The 17,549-nt window shown below is 44.0% G+C and overlaps 1 long non-coding RNA gene across 2 annotated transcripts in view; it reads left to right on the plus strand.

Moving 5' to 3' along the window:
* The window catches only part of LOC132386403 (uncharacterized), a 42,601-nt gene that overhangs the window by 15,260 nt on the left and 9,792 nt on the right, over positions 1 to 17,549 (plus strand). For both annotated transcript variants that reach the window (XR_009509521.1, XR_009509522.1), the window contains 2 exons: positions 6,718 to 6,787; positions 12,471 to 12,822. This is a non-coding gene — a long non-coding RNA (uncharacterized LOC132386403). The remainder of the gene's footprint in view (positions 1 to 6,717; positions 6,788 to 12,470; positions 12,823 to 17,549) is intronic.

The raw sequence follows: 17,549 nt of genomic DNA on the forward strand, positions 1-17,549 counted from the left end.
CTTTCAGTGACAGATCTGAATGCCACTCGTATTGACCCAGACATTTACATTCGGACCTAAAATATCCTCTTCTACACCTCACCAATTGTTCACTTACATCGAAAGAGTGCATCGTATTCCAATATATTTTATGTGCAGTCATAAAAAGTACAAATTGATCAATGTATATTTCACCCTTTGTGTGTTCTACTGGTGCCTGTCGACCATGTGGCCTTGCTTATCTTGTTGCTGCTCAGTTCTGTTATTCAGCTGATGGAAGACTGACGTATCATAGAGGGAGAAAGATGAACTTAGAGAAATGGAGACTGCAAGAACTGCTTCTGTTCTCAGCCATTCTCCATGACAACAAGAATTCTGGACTGGCTGGTTGTCAGGACACGCTCAAGGAACAAAGACAGAATGAATGTTAACAACGTTTGAGGGCAGCATTCGTGAAATAACGAAGTTGAATTTGTTCAGGTCTCGTACCACACATCCGCCAATCTCTTTGACACCCACAATCTTTAGGAATTAAATGCTGGAGCATCAGATCTACGACTGCCAGACTGGGTAACAGCTTCTTCCCTCAGGCTGAGAACCTAATAAATATACTCGCACCACCAAGGTCTCATCACGAGCAATGTGAGCTGTTTATTGTTTACTGTTTACTCTTTACAATTCACCCGTGCTGCCCACTGCATGTATTTGAATTTTATTTTAGCCATTTATTTGTGACAATGGTGTGTTTTATGTGCTGTGCTTTGTGGGTATATGTTTTCTGAGTGCACCATGGGTTGGAGGAACATTTCTTTATTTGGTTGTCTGTACTTGAACTTGAGTTACTGAACCTGTTGAGCTAGTGTATTTGTCGGTGCAGGTTAACAATGCACAAATTACAGAAGTGGAGGAAAGTCAAATTCACCTGTGCAGACTGAGGTAGATCCACTTTGCTTCTGATACTTTTGAGTATACGTTGGGCTCTGGAAAACTCAGGGTTAACAAACAGAGGCCAAGTGTATTTTGAAAAGGCATTTACCTTTAGGAAGAGATCTCACTGTTCATGGCTCTGGGAGAAATTCATTGAAACAGGCGGGTTTGTGGATCTTGGATATGAAGTAGAAATGTTGGTTATGGGGTGAGGGTACTATTATGTTGGTGGCAGTCTAACATGTCTGGTGCTATGAAAATGCTTTGAAAACAATGCAGAGTACTGTTGGGGGGAGACAGTCTATGGGGGAAGCAACTATGGTGGCACTTCTGACACAGAGTCTGCCCCTGTGACTCAGATGACAGGGACATCAAAGATGCAATAATAGCAGGGTTGACTTAGTGGGCGATTTTAATTTCCCAAATATTAATTAGCATCTCCATCGAGCAAGGGGTTTAGATGGAGTGGCATTGTTAGGTGGGTTCAGGAAAGTTTCTTGCCAAAATATGATGATAAGCCTACATGAGGAGAGGCTGTACTTGATCGAGTATTGGGAAATGAACCTAGTCAGGTGTCAGGTCTCTCAGTGGTAGAGCATTTTGGAGATAGAAATCACAATTCTATCTCCTTTACCATAACATTGGAGAGGGATAGGAACAGATAAGTTAGGAAAACGTTTCATAAGAGTAGGGGGAAATATCATGCTATCCGGTAGGAACGTGGAAGCTTGAATTGGGAGCAGATGTTATCAGGAAATGTATGGCAGAAATGTGGGAAAAGTTCAGTGGATGTTTGTGTGGATTCCTGAAGAGATGTGTTCTAATGAGACAGGGAGAGGATGGTACGGGACAGGAACCATGGGGTACAAATGCTGTTGTAAATCTAATCAAGAGGAGAGCAAAAGCTCATGAAAGGTGCGAAAGACTAGATAATGATTGAGATCTGGAAGATTGAGGCCAGAAGCGGCCAGGTGAAGGATTGATGAGCAGGATAAAGGAAAACCCCAAGGCATTATACAATGACAGGAATAGCAAGGGGATAAGACGTGAGAGAATAGGACCAATAAAGAGTGCCGGGGGATACGTGTGAATGGAACACAGGCGACTGTGGAAGGCGAGGGGTGGAGCCCATGGCAATGATATTTGCTTCATGAATGGGGACAGAAGTAGTTCCGGAGGATTGGAGTGTTGCAGATCTTTTTCCATTATTCAACAAAGGAAGCAGAGTTAGCCCGGGAAATTGAAGACCAGTGAGTCTTACTTCAGTTGATGGTTAGTACTTTGGTGGAGAGATCCCATGAGGTCGAATTTATAAACATATGGAGAGGTATAATATGATTATAAATTAAAAGCATGGCTTTGTCAAAGAAGGTTGTGCCTTACGAGTCTGATTGAATTTTTTGAGGATGTAACTAAATATATTGATGAAGGTAGAGCGGAAAACGTAGTGTATATGGACTTTAGTAATGCAATTCATATGATATCCCATGGAAAGCTTATGGAGAAACTAAGCAGGCATGGGATCCAAGGGAAATTGCTTTGAGCATCCAGAACTAGCTTGCCCACAGATGGAAAAGTGTGATTTTAAACGGGTCATATTCTGCATAGAGGTCGGCGACCAGAGGTGTGCCTCAGGGACCTGTTCTGGACGCCTTTCTCATTCTGATTTTTATAAATGGTCTACATGAGGAAGTGGAAGAGGATTTAGTAAATTTGCTGATGTCACAGAGGTTGGGCGTGTTGTGGATAGTGTGGAAAGCTGTCAGATTTCACAGCAGAACATTGATATGGTGCAAAACTGGACTGAGAGTTGGCAGATGGAGTTCAACAAAGATAATGTGAGGTGGTTCATTTTGGTAGGTGAATTATGATGTCAGAATATAGTATTAATAGTAAAATTCTTGGCAGTGTGGAGGAACAGAGGGATCTTGGGGTCCAAGTCCATAAGACACTCAAAGCTGCTGTTCAGGTTGACTGTGGTTGATGAGACATACGGTGCATTGGCCTTCACCAACTGTGGGATTGAGATCAAGAGCCGAGAGGATAATATTGCAGCTATATAGTACCCCTGTCAGACCCCACTTGGAATACTGTGTCCAGTTCTGGTCGCTGTACATAAGGAAGAATGTGGAGACTACAGAGAGGGTGCAGAGGAGATTTACGAGGATGGTCCCGGTAGTGAGGAGCATGCCCATTGAGAATAGATTGAATGATCTTGTCCTTTTCTTCTCAGAGCAACGAAGGATGAGTGGTGACATAATAGAGGTGTATAAGATGATCAGGGGCTTTGTTTGTGCAGATAGTCAGAGGTCTTATCCCAGGGCTGAAAAGGCTAATGAGTGAGGGCACATTTTGAAGGTGTTTGGAAGTAGATACAGAGGAGATGTCAGGGGTAAGTATTTTAAGCAGTGAGTGATGAGTTTGTGGAATGGTGCAGGAGGATACAATAGGGTATTTGAAGAGACTCCTGGGATGGAACATGGAGTTTAGAAAAAAATAGAGGGCTATGTGTAATCCGGGATAAATTCGAAATTCAAAAAAATGTTCGGTAAACCATTGTGGGCCAAAGGACCTGCATTGTGCTGGAAGTTTTCCATGTTCTATGTTCTAAATGCTCTTCATATTACAAGACATTCAATCCTCGGTTTTATATTCTGATTCTCTTGAAATAAAATTTTACACGGCATTTACCTTCCTGACCACAGAATCAACCAACAAATTAAGTTTTCAAATGCTGCACAGGAATCCCAAATGCTTTTGCACTTCAGATTTTTATGTTTTATTTCCATTTAGAAAGCAGTAAAACTTTCATTTCTTCTAACAAAGTTTACAACCATAAACCTCTCAACATTGGATTCATCTGCCACTTATTTGACCATTCCCTTAATGTGTCGAATTCTTCTGTATCTTCCCTATTCTTTCAAATCTACCTGCCGATTCACTTCTCTTTGTATCGTCTGCAAACTTTGCAACAAGGCCATCAATTCCATCAGGTCCATCAATCCCATCATTCAAATCATTCTCATATAATAAAAAAAAATTGGTCACAACACAAAGCCATGAGGAACACCAATAGTCAAGGTAATGAATCAGAAAAGGATCCCATTCTCCCCGCTCTTTTCCTCCTGCTAAGCAGCACTTCTTGAATCCGTGCTGGTATCTTTTCAATAATACCATGGGTTTATAGTTTGTTAAACAGCCTTATGTGTGGCAGCTTGTGAAAAGCCTTCTGAAAATCTATGTCCACAACATCAACGTATCTACATCGACACAACATCAACATATTTGTCTATCTTATTTTTTTCTTTCTTCAAAGAATTCCAACAGATTAGTCAGGCATGGTTTTCTCAAGGAAACCGACAAGCTATTCGTGCCTCCCAGAATCCCTAAACCACATCCTTTACAATCAACTCCAACATCGTCCCTACCACTAAAGTCTGATTATCTGGCCCCTTCTTTCCTATCTTCTGCCTTTCACATTTCTCAAAGAGTGGGGCGACTGGGACGTTCCGGAGTTTGGAGAACAATTCCAGTCCCATCATGCTCGGAGTCTCTTTACATCCACTGAGTGGAAAGCTTGGGATATTCCCGACTGATCGAGTTTCTTTTCACGGTTCAAAGACCGATAGGCTTGGGAATTGATCATTACAAATTGTCCTGTGATTACACAGCTTGTACCTTGGTTTACTAGGTGGCGCAGCTTGAGGGGATGGAAGTCCTTGTTCCATCTTGCATCTCAATAAATAAGTAAATAATAGATTTGGGGCATCACATCTGAACTGCGGAGGAATTTGGGGTGGGAGAAAAAAAATGATCAGTGGTCCTGGTCCAGGTGAGTCCAGCAAATAGGATAACCACTGAAAAGTGACTGCTAAGCAGCTAAGAAATAAATATAGGAATCAGAATCAAAAGGTTAATATACTCTGCATTGTTATGTAAAGTGCGTGCGCTTGTTACAGGATCAATTAGATTAGGGAGTTAAAAGTGTGCCTCAAAGACTGGAGGAAGATTGTTGATATTCATGATACATTGGTCCCACTTTTGGGGAGGAATGGAGATGATTTGATTGGACAGGGTACAGCTGAATCATGCTCGGACTGAGGTCCTGACAAGTCACATAACTACGGCTATAGACAGTCTTTCACTAAATTGCAGGGAAATGGGTTCAACAGATTGGAAATGTTATGGATGATGTTTAAGTGTATCTTGTTTCTCACTTCTTCTGGCAGCAATAGTGTTAACTTTGATGTCTAAATATGTGGATTTGATCCCAGGGACAGTGCGGACATACGACCCCCAACTGACGACACTGAGTCAGGACCTGTTTGTTCATGGTCACCTTCAATTGATTATTCTTGGCAAACTTGTTTATCCAAATAGAAGCTATTTACATAGAGCTTGATAAGGGTAGGCAGTGCGTGTATCTACATTGATTTTACTCAGGCGCTGGGCAAAGTCTTTTTGGATGGTAATCCGGAAAATTCAGATGCATGTGGTTGGCAAGGAATTGGCTGTTTGGAGTCAGTATTGGCTTTCGCATAAGAGACAGGAGGAGTGGTTAAAGGAAAACATTGGAGCTGGAGGTCTTCGATTAGTGGAGTTTCACAGCGATCTATTATGGGACCTCTGCTGCTTGTAATGTCTCTAGATGTCCTGGATGAAAATGTAGATGGATTCGTTAGTAAATTAGCAGATGATACCAGGACTGACGGAGCTGTGGATAGTACAAGGGAGTGGCAATAAATACAACAAAATATAGATCAGTTGCAGATATAGGCTGAGAAATGGCAGATGGAATTTGACCCAGAGAAATGTGAGGAACTGCAACTCTGCAGGGCAAATGCAAAGAGACAGAACTCTGTTATGGACAAGGTCTTTTAGAGTGTTGCTGAGCAGAGATCATGGCATCCCCATTCATTGCTAGTTGAATGTAGCTACACAGGTTGATATGTTGCTTCAGAGAAGCTTACAGAATGCTTTCATTTATTTGTCCAGGTACTGAGTTCAAAATTCATGTTCCAACTTGGTAAAACTCTCGTTGGGCCACGTCAGGATCACTGCATAAAGTTCTGGTGGCCCCACACTTGGAAGGATGTGGAGGCTCAGTAGAGGGTGCAGAGTATGTTTACCAGGATGCTGCCTCAGTTAAAGGGTGTGTACTATCACAAGAGGGGCAATAAAATAGTTGTTTTCACTGCAACTCCAGAGACTGAGAGGTGATCTGATGCAGAAAGATGGAGGGATTTGGACATGGTGTAGGTAGGAGGGATTAGTGGGTTTGGTTTACCAATGACGGACTGGGCCATATTTACTACTACTGACAGGCTTTTCCGTACAATGGCATTGATGCTTCCATATCAGGCCACGAGAAAACCAGTCAATATACTCTCTAACAAACAACTGTGGAAATTTGTAAATGTTTCAGCTAACATGTCAAATTTTGTCAAGCTTCCAAGAAAGTATAGCGTTTTTGGTGACATTCAAAATCTACTCAAATTTCTATTGAAATATAGCCGCCGAAATACCTTCTTTACCACAGCATAAATATGTTGGGTCCAGGTTAGGTCCTCGGATATTTTCACACCCAGGAACTTAGCTCCCTCATTTAATTTCTGATCCCTCCATGAGGATTGGCGTGTGTTATTCTCTCAACTATTTTCTGTCACCTGTCCTCATACCTGAACCCTTTTCAGTGCAACAGCACTCCAGAAAGCATGCTGTGGAATTCTTCCATGGGCAACAAAGTCAATGGTCTGAGATAACGGAGCTGCAAGCTGAATTCACTGTTCTTTGTTTCTTGTCAATTCACAGGAAAATATGTGCGAAAGTCTGAGATGCATATTCCCACATAGCTGTCCAGAACACAGCAGGTAACCGTTTGGTAAGTAAAGATCTGTTAAGAGCTCGTAAGAACAATGCATTCCAGTCATCCACAACTCTCTGAGTCAAAAGCCTACCTCTCATGTGCCCCTTGAACCCATGCCTTCTCACTCTAGATGCCTGCCCTTTGGTATTTGACATTTCAACCACGGGAAACAGATACTCCCTGTCTAATCTATCTGTGCCTCTTTTAATCTTATAAACTTTTATCTGATCCCGCCTCAGTCTCTGGTGTTCCAGAGAAAACATTTCAGCTTCCTTTCCAATTGTATCCAGTCTCAATTGTAAGCCAAGCTGATGCTAAGGAAATACACCTCCAGAAATATGATTTTGATTTCTGCAATGAGTATGTGTGTGTATGGCAAATATCCATCAGCATTTCCTGGTGAATGATTCAGAGCACACGACTAATGATAAGAGGATGTTCATCATGACATTGGAGTTGTTTCCTTCTGTGTAATAAAGTACTTCAATTTGCTGCATCCGACTACCACTTCTGAGCTGTTATAATTTGAGAATGAAAAATGCTAAAAGTCCAAGTGCAACTATTATATTTATATTTTCTGCCAATTACACTACTGACAGTTAGGGCAGAAATAAATGTCTTCCTTCTCTGGCCGTGGTCAGGGCTTTCTTCACCATGTCACTAGCTTCCTCTTGGGTTTCAGTGCAGTCCAGTACACATCCCACGTGGAGACTGAGGAGAAGCCTTACACTCAGATCTAGAATAATTCTTCATTGCTGTTTCTGGAGCAGTTTGGTCTTACTAGTCAGAGTTGTTATTCCTTGGCTGAACGCCCAGACCCGTGGACCTCTCTTAGCCTGGCCTCTACTTATTGACCTATTTGGTACGGCTGATACTGCCGAGAGCCAAAGCGGAAGCCCCTGTCTCCAGACAACATAGAACTCAGGGTCATTGAGGCACAATGGCCTCCAAACCTAAAGCTTGTGGTCCTCTTTCAGGCCTTTATTTTTTGCTATCCCTTATTTTAAGCATTGACACAATTTAACATTCATCATAAACCACTTCCTCCTGTATCCAAACCTTTATGAATCAGGTTTTCTATCCGATTCAATGTTAAATGTTTATTTTATAACATTTTTATGGCTCCAAGCTTTCAGTAACAAATGAATATTGCTGACCTTGTATTGTAGATTGGGAATTGCACAGAGGGTTAGGATCACCTAAAGTCTGGATGGTGACAATCTTCAATCTTCCACGACTCTTCAGTCAGTGATAAATGGATGCTTTAGTTGTGTCAAAATAATTCGTCATCGGCTAAGCACTATCTCTGAGCTTAGTCTATTTATTTACTCGTTGAATAATTCACGTCTTCCTGTTGGAATTCTTTGAGGAGAATACAAGTAGGATAGATAAATGGGATGCAGCGGATTTTGTTTATCTGGACGTCAGGAAGGCCTTTGACAAGTTACCACACAGATGGCTGATTACAAAAGTAAGAGCCCATGATATTACTAGAATGTTATTAACATGGTCAGGTCATTGGCTGATTGGTAAGAGGCAGCAATTGGGAATAAAATGCTCCTTTTCCGGTTACCTGCCAGTGGCCAGTGGTGTTCCACAGTGGTCGGTGTTGGGATCACTTCTTTTTTTTTGCTGTATATAATGACTTATATGATAGAATAGATGGCTGTGTTGCCAAGTTTCAGATGTTAGAAAGATTCGTGGAAGGGCATGTAGTGTTGAGGAAACAGGTAGAATAGGAACATACAGAACGTAGAATTGCAACAGCACAATACAGGCTTCTTGGTCCACAAAGCTGTGTCAAATATGTCCTTTCTTTAGAACTTTTGCATTATGCCGATGACCTTTTGCTTTAAATTTCTAATGTTAAGACTTCATTACCTTTCGTACTTCCTTCATTCGCCTGTTTTTGCCAGTTTTCAGGACATAAAATAAATTTTCATAAGAATGAAAATTTTCCTTTGAATAATTTGGTATCAATTAATAGCAACCTTACTTTTAAAATTGTAAGAAATCAATGTAAACACAAGGAAATCTGCAGATGCTGCTAATTCGAGAAACACACACAAGATGAAGGTGGAACGCAGCAGGCCAGGCAGCATGTATAGAAAGAAGCATTGTCGATGTTTCGGGCCGAGACCATTCGTCAGGATTAACTGAAAGAAAAGATAGAGATTTGAAAATAGGAGGTGGAGGGGGAAATGCAAAAATATAAGAAAAGACCTGAGCGGGTGGGTTGAAGCAAAAAGCTAGAGAGCTGATTGGCAAAAGGGATACAGGGCTGGAGAAGGGAAAGGAACATGGGACGGGAGGCCTAGGGAGAAAGAAAGGTGGAGAGGAACACCAGAGTGAGATGCAGAACAGGCAGCGTGATGGACAGAGAGAGAACAAAAAGTGGCGGGGGCGGGGAAATAACTAAATCAGGGCTAGGGTAAGAAGGCGAGGGGCATTAACGAAAGTTAGAGAAGTCAATGTTCATGCCATCAAGTTGGATGCTGCCCAGACGGTATATAGAAAAAGGAAGACATCTCCTTCGTCCTGGAATGAAAAGCCTCATCCCAAGAGCAGATGCGGCGGAGACGCAGGAATTGCGAAGAGGGGATGACATTTTTGCAAGAGACATAGTGGGAATACAAATAGTCCAGGTAGCTGTGAGATTCAGTCGGCTTATAGAAGATATTTGTAGATAAGCCGTCTCCAGAGATGGAGACAGGTAGATCAAGAAAGGGGAGGGAGGTGTCGGAAATGGACCAGGTAAATTTGAGAACAGGATGGAAGTTGGAGGGAAAGTTAATGAAATCAACGTGTTCAGCATGCGTGCAGAAAACAGCACCAATGCAGTCGTCGATGTAGCGAAGGAAAAGAGGGGGGCAGATACTCGTATAGGCTTGGAACATGGACTGCTCCACAAAGCCAACAGAAAGGCTGACGTAGATGGGACCCATGCGGGTGCCCCTGGCTGCACCTTTGGTATGGAGGAAGTGGCAGGAGCCAAAGGACAAATTATTGAGAGTGAGAACGAATTCCTCTAGACGGAGTTGAGTGGTGATAGACGGGAATTGGTTTGGTCTGGAATCCAAAAATAATCGGAGAGCTTTAAGACCTTCTTGGTGGGGGATGGAGGTATATAGGGACTGCACGTCTATGGCGAAAATATAGCAGTGGGGGGCAATAGAACTAAAAATCACTGAAAAAATTCAGAACATGAGAAGTGTCACGAACATAGGTGGGAAGGGATTGAACAAGGTTGGATAAAACAGTGTCAGGATACGCAGAAATGAGTCCGGTGGGGCAGAAGCAAGCTGAGACAATAGGTCTACCTGGACAGGCATGTGGATTTGTGGATCTTGTGCAGGAGGCTGAGACGGGAAGTACAGGGTGTGGGAACTATGAGATTGGTGGCAGGGGATGGGAGCTCCCCTGAGCTGACAAGGTTGGTGATGGTGTGGGAGACAGTGGCCTGGTGCTCCTTAGTAGGGTCATGATCGAGGTGTAAGTAAGAGGAGGTATCAGTGAGTTGTCGCTGTGCCTCGGCCATGTAGAAGTCAGTACACAAGGCCACGACAGCGCCCCCTTATCAGCGGGTTTGATACTGAGTTTGGGGTTGGAGCGGAGAGCAGAGCTTTCGGAAGAAGTGAGGTTGGAAGTGGAACAAGTGGAAGTCCAGATGGTTGATGTTCCGTCAGCAGCTAGCAATAAAGAGATCCAGAGCAGGCAGAAGACCAGAGCGGGGTGTTGATGAAGAGGAGTTTGGTTGAAGACGGGTCATCGGTGGGGGTGGGAGTCCTTGCCGAAGAATTAGGCTCGTAGACGGAGCCGGCGGAAGAAAAGTTCAGCATCATGGCGTACGTCGAACTCGCTGAGGTGTGGGCGAAGGAGCACAAAGATGAGGTCTTTACTGAGGACAGAGCACTCTGCCTCAGGGAGTTGAATGTCGGAGGGGATGGTAAATTCCCGGCACGGGTGAGAGATAAGATCACAGGGGAGAGGCTGGTGAAGTCGGTGGAGAGGGGAGGATTAGGGTGAGAGGAAGGTGGAGCCTCTGAGGGTCCAGGAGCTGACGATGGGATTGAGGGAGAGGAGAATGCAGAGTGGTGCTTGGGGAAGGTCAGACAGGAGTCACAACCGCTGCACGTGAAGACCCGGCCTGGTGTTCAAGGCTGGAGTCGCAGTTGGGGTCTGCGCAATTGCGTTGAAGGTGTCCATGGTCGTTGGAACTGGCATTGATGATGCTGGAGTCCGGGTTTTGAATATGCCCTGGGTTGCTGTGGCAGCCGAGATCGACGGCGGGGCCATTCCATGGTCTTTGGAACCAGCATTGATGGTGCTGGAGTCCGGATTTTGAATATGCCCTGGGTTGCTGTGGCAGCCGAGATCGACGGGGGGCCATTACATGGTCTTTTGAACCAGTATTGATGGTGCTGGAGTCCGGGTATGAGAGAGTGTGAGATGTTTGAGAGAGCCATGGTTTTCAAGGGACATTGGAAGATTATTTCGAAAAAGAGAAAGATCTATAATAAATATAGGCAGCATGGTGTAAATGACGTGTTTGAGGAATATAAAGAATATAAATAAATTTTCTTAAGGAAGAAAATAGAAACGCTAAAAGAAGATACGAGGTTGCTTTGGCAAGTATGGTGAAAATAAATCCTAAAGGTTTCTACAGTTATATCAATAGCAAAAGGATAGTAAGGGAGAAAATTGGTCCCTTAGAGAATCAGAGTGGACAGCTATATGTGGAGCCAAAAGAGATGGGGTCGATTTTGAACAATTTATTTTCTTCGGTATTCAATAAGGAGAAGTAAATTGTATCGTGTAAGATAAGGGAAACAAGTATGGTAGTTGTGGAAACTATGATGAGTAAAAAAGAGGAAGTACAGGCGCTTTTAACGAATATAAAATGGCAAAAGCCTTTGGGTCCTGACAGGATTTTCCCTTGGACCTTGAGGGAAGTTAGTGTAGATACAGCTTGGGCTGTGACAGAAATATTTCAAATGTCATTAGAGACGGTCATCCCTACTTCGAGACACACCGCTAATTCTGCGACACCTCTGGTGCCTGACTGCATCGGTCTCGACCATTGCTCTGGATTCATCAGCTGCGTGGAGAGCATTCACCCCTGCATGGGCAACAGCTTGCTTTATGTATCGTACTACCCTGACTTGCATATTGACTTTCATCCGCGAAGGTACAATATCCATGGTCGAACCTGACCAGCGGAGGGCCATCAACAGCATGTCTGACTATGGCCCCCTCTCCTGCTGCGATGAGGCCAAGTATATGTTGAATGAGCAACGACTCATATTCCGATTGTGTAGCCTCCAATCTCGACGGCATGAACATTGATTTCTTCAAATTCAAGAAATGAATATCCTGTGCTTCTTCCGCCCACTCCACCTCAGCGTTCCTTCGGATCCCCCCGCCCCATTCTGGTGGCTTTTTACTCCTTCACTTCCCCTCACGCACCGCCATGACCTCCTCATCAATTCTGTCTGGCTCTCCATCTCTTTTGTGTAATCCCGTGGTCCTGCGTCTCTCCTGTTAGATTCCTTTCTCTTCATCTCTTTGCCTTTTCTGCCTGTCACTCAGCTCTTCACATAATCGTTCCTCCAGAAACCAGACCCCTCCCGCACTCACTTGTCCTTCTACTCCTCCCCCATCACCTAATTCTGGCTTTTGTCTCTTTCTCTTTAATCAGAATGAAGGTTCCCAGCCCGAGCTGTCGACTGGTTGCTGAGTTCCTCCAACATTCTCTGTGTGTTTGCTTCTGTTTGTTTATTGATTAAAATAATCAGACTGGTTCAGTGGAAGAGGAATTTGTGGAATGGTCAGAGACAGTTTCATACAGTAGTTTATTTACCCAGGAACATGCCATTTCAGTTGTAATCTGTGTAAAGAGGTGGTATTACAGAGAGTTCTTGCGGTGAAGGATCCTGAATATGAGCAGTGGCAGATGTTTAAGGAGAAGGTTCGTTAGAGCCGACATTTATCCCGATCAGACAGAGGAATCACAGGGAGCAAACAACAGTCTGTGGTTAAAAGAGTTCAAGGTAAATATTAACTCAGAGAACAAACAAAGAGGCAAAGACAGGGTGGACAAAACAGTCGGGATTTTTCCAGTAACTCATGATGCGACAAAAGATAAAAATATCAAGGAAAAACAGATTAGTTAACTCAATAATTTCCATTAGTGTTTTCAGTGGGGACACAGCAAACATCCTACAGATATCTAACGGTGACATTTCAATGCTGTGCCATAATGTGTAGCAATCACCATCAGGGGTGATAAACTAATGGGACTAAAAGCAAAAATATCCAGTTCCCAACGACCTGCACCAGACGGTTTCACAGGAAGGCTGGAGAGAAAGTAGAGACATTGGAATCTGTCAAAAATCACTGTTACAGAAAGGTCCCAGTGGAGCTGAAAACCATTGCTGAAGGGTGGAAGAGAAAGGAAAACAAAGTAGGTAACTGTACTGGAGTCTATAATCTGTGAAGAAATGACAAGTCATTTAGAAAAGTTTAATGTCATTGAACTAAACCAAGAGGGTTTACAGTCAGATTCACACAGCACAGAAACAAGTCTTCAGCTCAAATGGTCCACACTGACCAAAATTCCCATCTGAGCTTCTGGTCTGTAACCGCCTCACAACGATATTATGAACAATGTTATCCTCCGTCCCATTTCCCACCTTCTGACCCATATCCTTCAAATCCTTTCCTTCCCATTAGCCTGTCCGAGTACTGCTTCGATGTACCTCATTCAACCACTCCCCCAGTAGCTCATTCCATTTGCTGTCCAGCCTGTGCTTGGAAATGTTGCCCTTCAGGTTCCTATTAGATCTCCTCTTACACCAATGCCTTCCGGTTCCTGATTCCCCAACACTGGCAGAAAGACTGTTTTATTCGACCCACACTGCAATACACCTCTGCAATACCAGCACTCATTCTCTGACATTCCAGGGAAAATTGTCCAAAACACCTTTCACAATTCAGTCCTTTGAGATCCAGTCACATCCCAGTAAATCTCCTCTGCACTCTTTCCAGGTGATTGGTGTCTGTCATACAGCAGGGCGACCTGAACTAAACACTATTTGCAAAATGCGGCGAAACCAACGTGGTGTGCATCTGCACCATTTCTTCCCAGCTTCTATATTCGGTGCCCTGACTGAAGGAAAGTGTTCCAAACCCCTCTTCACCACCCTGTCCATCTGGAACCTGGTCTTGGACCCTGTAACCTGGGTTACTGAATATTAAAACAACACACAGAAAATGCTGGTGGAACACAGCAGGCCAGGCAGCATCTATTAGGAGAAGCACTGTCGACGTTTCGGGCCGAGACCCTTCACCCCACACTCAGGTTGGAGGAATAACACCTTATATACCAGCTGGTTAGCCTCCAACCTGATGGCATGAACATTGACTTCTCTAACTTCCGTTAATGCACCTTCTTACCCCATCCCTGACATATTTAGTTTTTTTCCCCTTTCTCCCTTTATTTTTTCTTTCTCTCTCTGCGCATCACTCTGCCTGTTCTCCATCTCCCTCTGGTGCTCCCCTCCCCTTTTCCTTCTCACTCGGCATCCCGTCCCATGATCCTTTCCCTTCTCGAGCTCTGTAACCCTTTTACCAATCACCTCTCTGGCTCTCAGCTTCACCCCACCCCCTCCGGTCTTCTCCTGACATTTTGAATTCCCCCCCACTTTCAAATCTCTTACTATCTTTCCGTTCAGTTAGTCCTGACGAAGGGTCTCGGCCCGAAACTTCGACAGCCCTTCTCCCTATAGATGCTGCCTCGCCTGTTGCGTTCCACCAGCATTTTGTGTGATACCAGAGTTTTGAGACTTTATAGGGGAAGTTGGAGAAGTGTGTCTTTGTACTTTCAGGGGCATTTACCACATGTAAGGCAAGTGCACAAGACAAGAGCTCTGTGCTGGGAAGGAAGTGTGTTAATATTGATTGAAGTCAGGTTATCATACTGAGACAGAATAACGTGTAAGGAGGATATAATTGGTGGAGTTTTCCAGGGATCATCAATGACTTATTGATATTAATGACCCGATGAAAGGGCAGAATGTGCGGAATCCACGGTGTCAATGATGGGGAACGTGATGAGGGGACGTGTTGTGTTTGAACATCTGGTCTCTCCAACAAGACATGGGGAAGCTGGTGAGAAGAATACTTGGTAAATGAAGCTTAATGTGGTAAAGTGTGATGGCATGCAGAGAAGCAGGAGGAAACAAAAGTCAGACAATTATTTATGTAGAGATAAATTGTCAATGAGAGAAATAGAGAGGCGTCAATGTGTTCTCCTGCACAACGAATTAGAGATGGGTGTAGTGAGTGGTTCATAAAATCATATATGACCAAGGTTCAGAGGTGAATGGTTCATTGATATTTATTGCTGTAGAGAAATAGAGAGGTTTTGTTACAGTGTCAGACAAATGCACAATGATGGATTTTGCAAAGTTAAAGCAGGTTATGACACAGACAGAGAATAATAGGTTCCTGAGGATTATTGACGAAAAGAAAGATTTGGGGTACAGGTACATAATTTCATGAAGGTGCCAACACAGGTAAACAAGGTTGTGAAGAAGGTGCACGTCATGCTTGCCTTCATCGGCAAAAGGCTTTGAGAGGAGCTGGGATATCATATTACAGTTGTACAAATCAATAATGAAACCACACCAGGAGTACCCTGTGCAGTTCTGGTCACCACCCACAGGAATGTTACATGGACCGCGGGATTCAGTTACAAGGAAAGATCATACTGACTTGGACTGTTTTCCACGAAGTGAAGGAGGCTGACAGGTGAAATGGTAGAACTTTATAAAACTAAGAGAGGCGTAGACAAGCAGAATCACTTACCCAGGGTGCAAGTATCAAATATGACAAGGTGCAGCTTTAAAATGCCAGGGTGAGTACTTAAAGGTGGGCATTAGTGGAGGTAAGATTAGTGTCTCCGTAAAAAGGGAGGGTGGGGAATAAATCGATCAGGGATGGGCTAAGAAAGGGAGGAAGTTTATTAACGGGTTTGAAAAAATCTATGTTCATTCCATCAGGTTGGAGGCTACCCAGACGGAATATGCGGTGTTGTTCCTCTAACCTGAGTGTGGCTTCATCGTGCCAGTAGAGGAGTCGTGGATAGACATATCAGAATGGGAATGGGACGCGGAATTAAAATATGGGGCCACTAGGAGGTGCTGCTTTCTCTGGCTTTTCATGTCTATCCACGGTCCCAGAACAGGAACACTGCAATCCAGTAACGTTGCTCAGTCTCCTTCATCCTTCAACGCTGGCAGATGGTATCTATTTGGTACTACATATGCCGAATTGTAATAACCCCTTGACAGCGTTTGTTCAGCCTGCCAGCCGACTCTGTAACTGCCATCAGCAGAAGTTGTGATATTACTGGTGACATAGGTATTGTCCGTACAGTTAGCTAAATCTGATCCCATTACCCCGTAGATGCAATAACGGACTTCACACTCATTCTCGTGAAGTTGTTTCAGAGATTAGGATTCGTGCAGTCCATTATAAGAAATTTAATGTCAGCGTTCAAAACAGTTCCATTGGCAAGAGTAATTTCTCTGGGCAGTTCAGACCAGTGCTCCCTTCACAGATCTAACATTGCTACTAAAGTAAAACACAGACTCAATCTTGCCCAAACCTCAGCACCTGCAACTGGCTTTCGCACGGTGCTGACACCGATCGAAGCTTGTGTCTTCCTTGCTCTCAGCAAAGGATCGGCTATCTCGCCTCGGTTCAGCCACATCGAATTGTCTTCAATTCCAAAAGGAAGTTACAGACTATAACGTACGATGGTCTACACACACAAATTGCTTGAAGAACTCAGCAGGCCAGACAGCATTAACAGAAGAAGTACTTTTTTTTTCAAAGATGCTGCCTGACCTGCGAAGCTCCTCCAGCATTTTGAGTTTGTTGCTCGAAGTTCCAGCAGCTGTAGATTTCCTCTTGTTTGCCAATTGTGATGATCGTTTGTCAGAAAACGTGTGGTGAAAAAACAGCGCAGAACCTCAGGATACTGACCACCACCCCTTTCTAGTGAAGATGCAAACTATCCCTTTGGTATCGATCACCCCTGCAGAGGTGAAGTCCCAGTGATTGGGTGAATGCAAGTCGGCTTTTTCCATGGGGGTTGGGAGGTACTACAACCAGAGCGCATGAGTTAAGGATGATGGGTGAAAGTTTAAGGAGAACAGGAAAGGAAAATTCTTCACTCAGACGGTTGTGAGAGTGTTGGAACGAGCTGCCAGAATGAGTGTTGCATGCAAGTTTGATTTCAATATTTAAGAGAAGTTCGGATAGATGCGTGCGAACGATCCCTGCGAAAAGCAGAGAGGGGTAGAGAGGGAACGATGTCCTTAGTGGTGGGGTCCTGTTGAAGGTGGCGGAAGTTGCGTAGGATAATATGCTGGTTCCGGAGGCTGGTGTGGTGGTCTGGTGGGGCCAGCAACCCATTGTGCTTTCCCCTTAGATTCCTTCTTCTCTTCTCCTGCCTAACCCCGCCCTGCTTCCCCTCCCCACACTTGATCTTTCCTCTGATTGGTTTTCCGCCATCTTCTTCATAGGGCCCCTGCCCCCTGCTTCTTTAGACCTGACGAAAGTTCTCGACCAGAAACATTGACTGCTTTTTTCAACTGATGCTGCCGGCCCTGCTGAGCTCATCCAGCTTTTTTGTACGTCCAGTAAATGGTTGACTCGTGCATCAGTCTTTACATTAATTCTTACTCATAGACTCAACTCACATCGTTAA

Source organism: Hypanus sabinus, unplaced genomic scaffold, assembly GCF_030144855.1.
Source record: "Hypanus sabinus isolate sHypSab1 unplaced genomic scaffold, sHypSab1.hap1 scaffold_1145, whole genome shotgun sequence".
Lineage (NCBI taxonomy): Eukaryota > Metazoa > Chordata > Chondrichthyes > Myliobatiformes > Dasyatidae > Hypanus > Hypanus sabinus.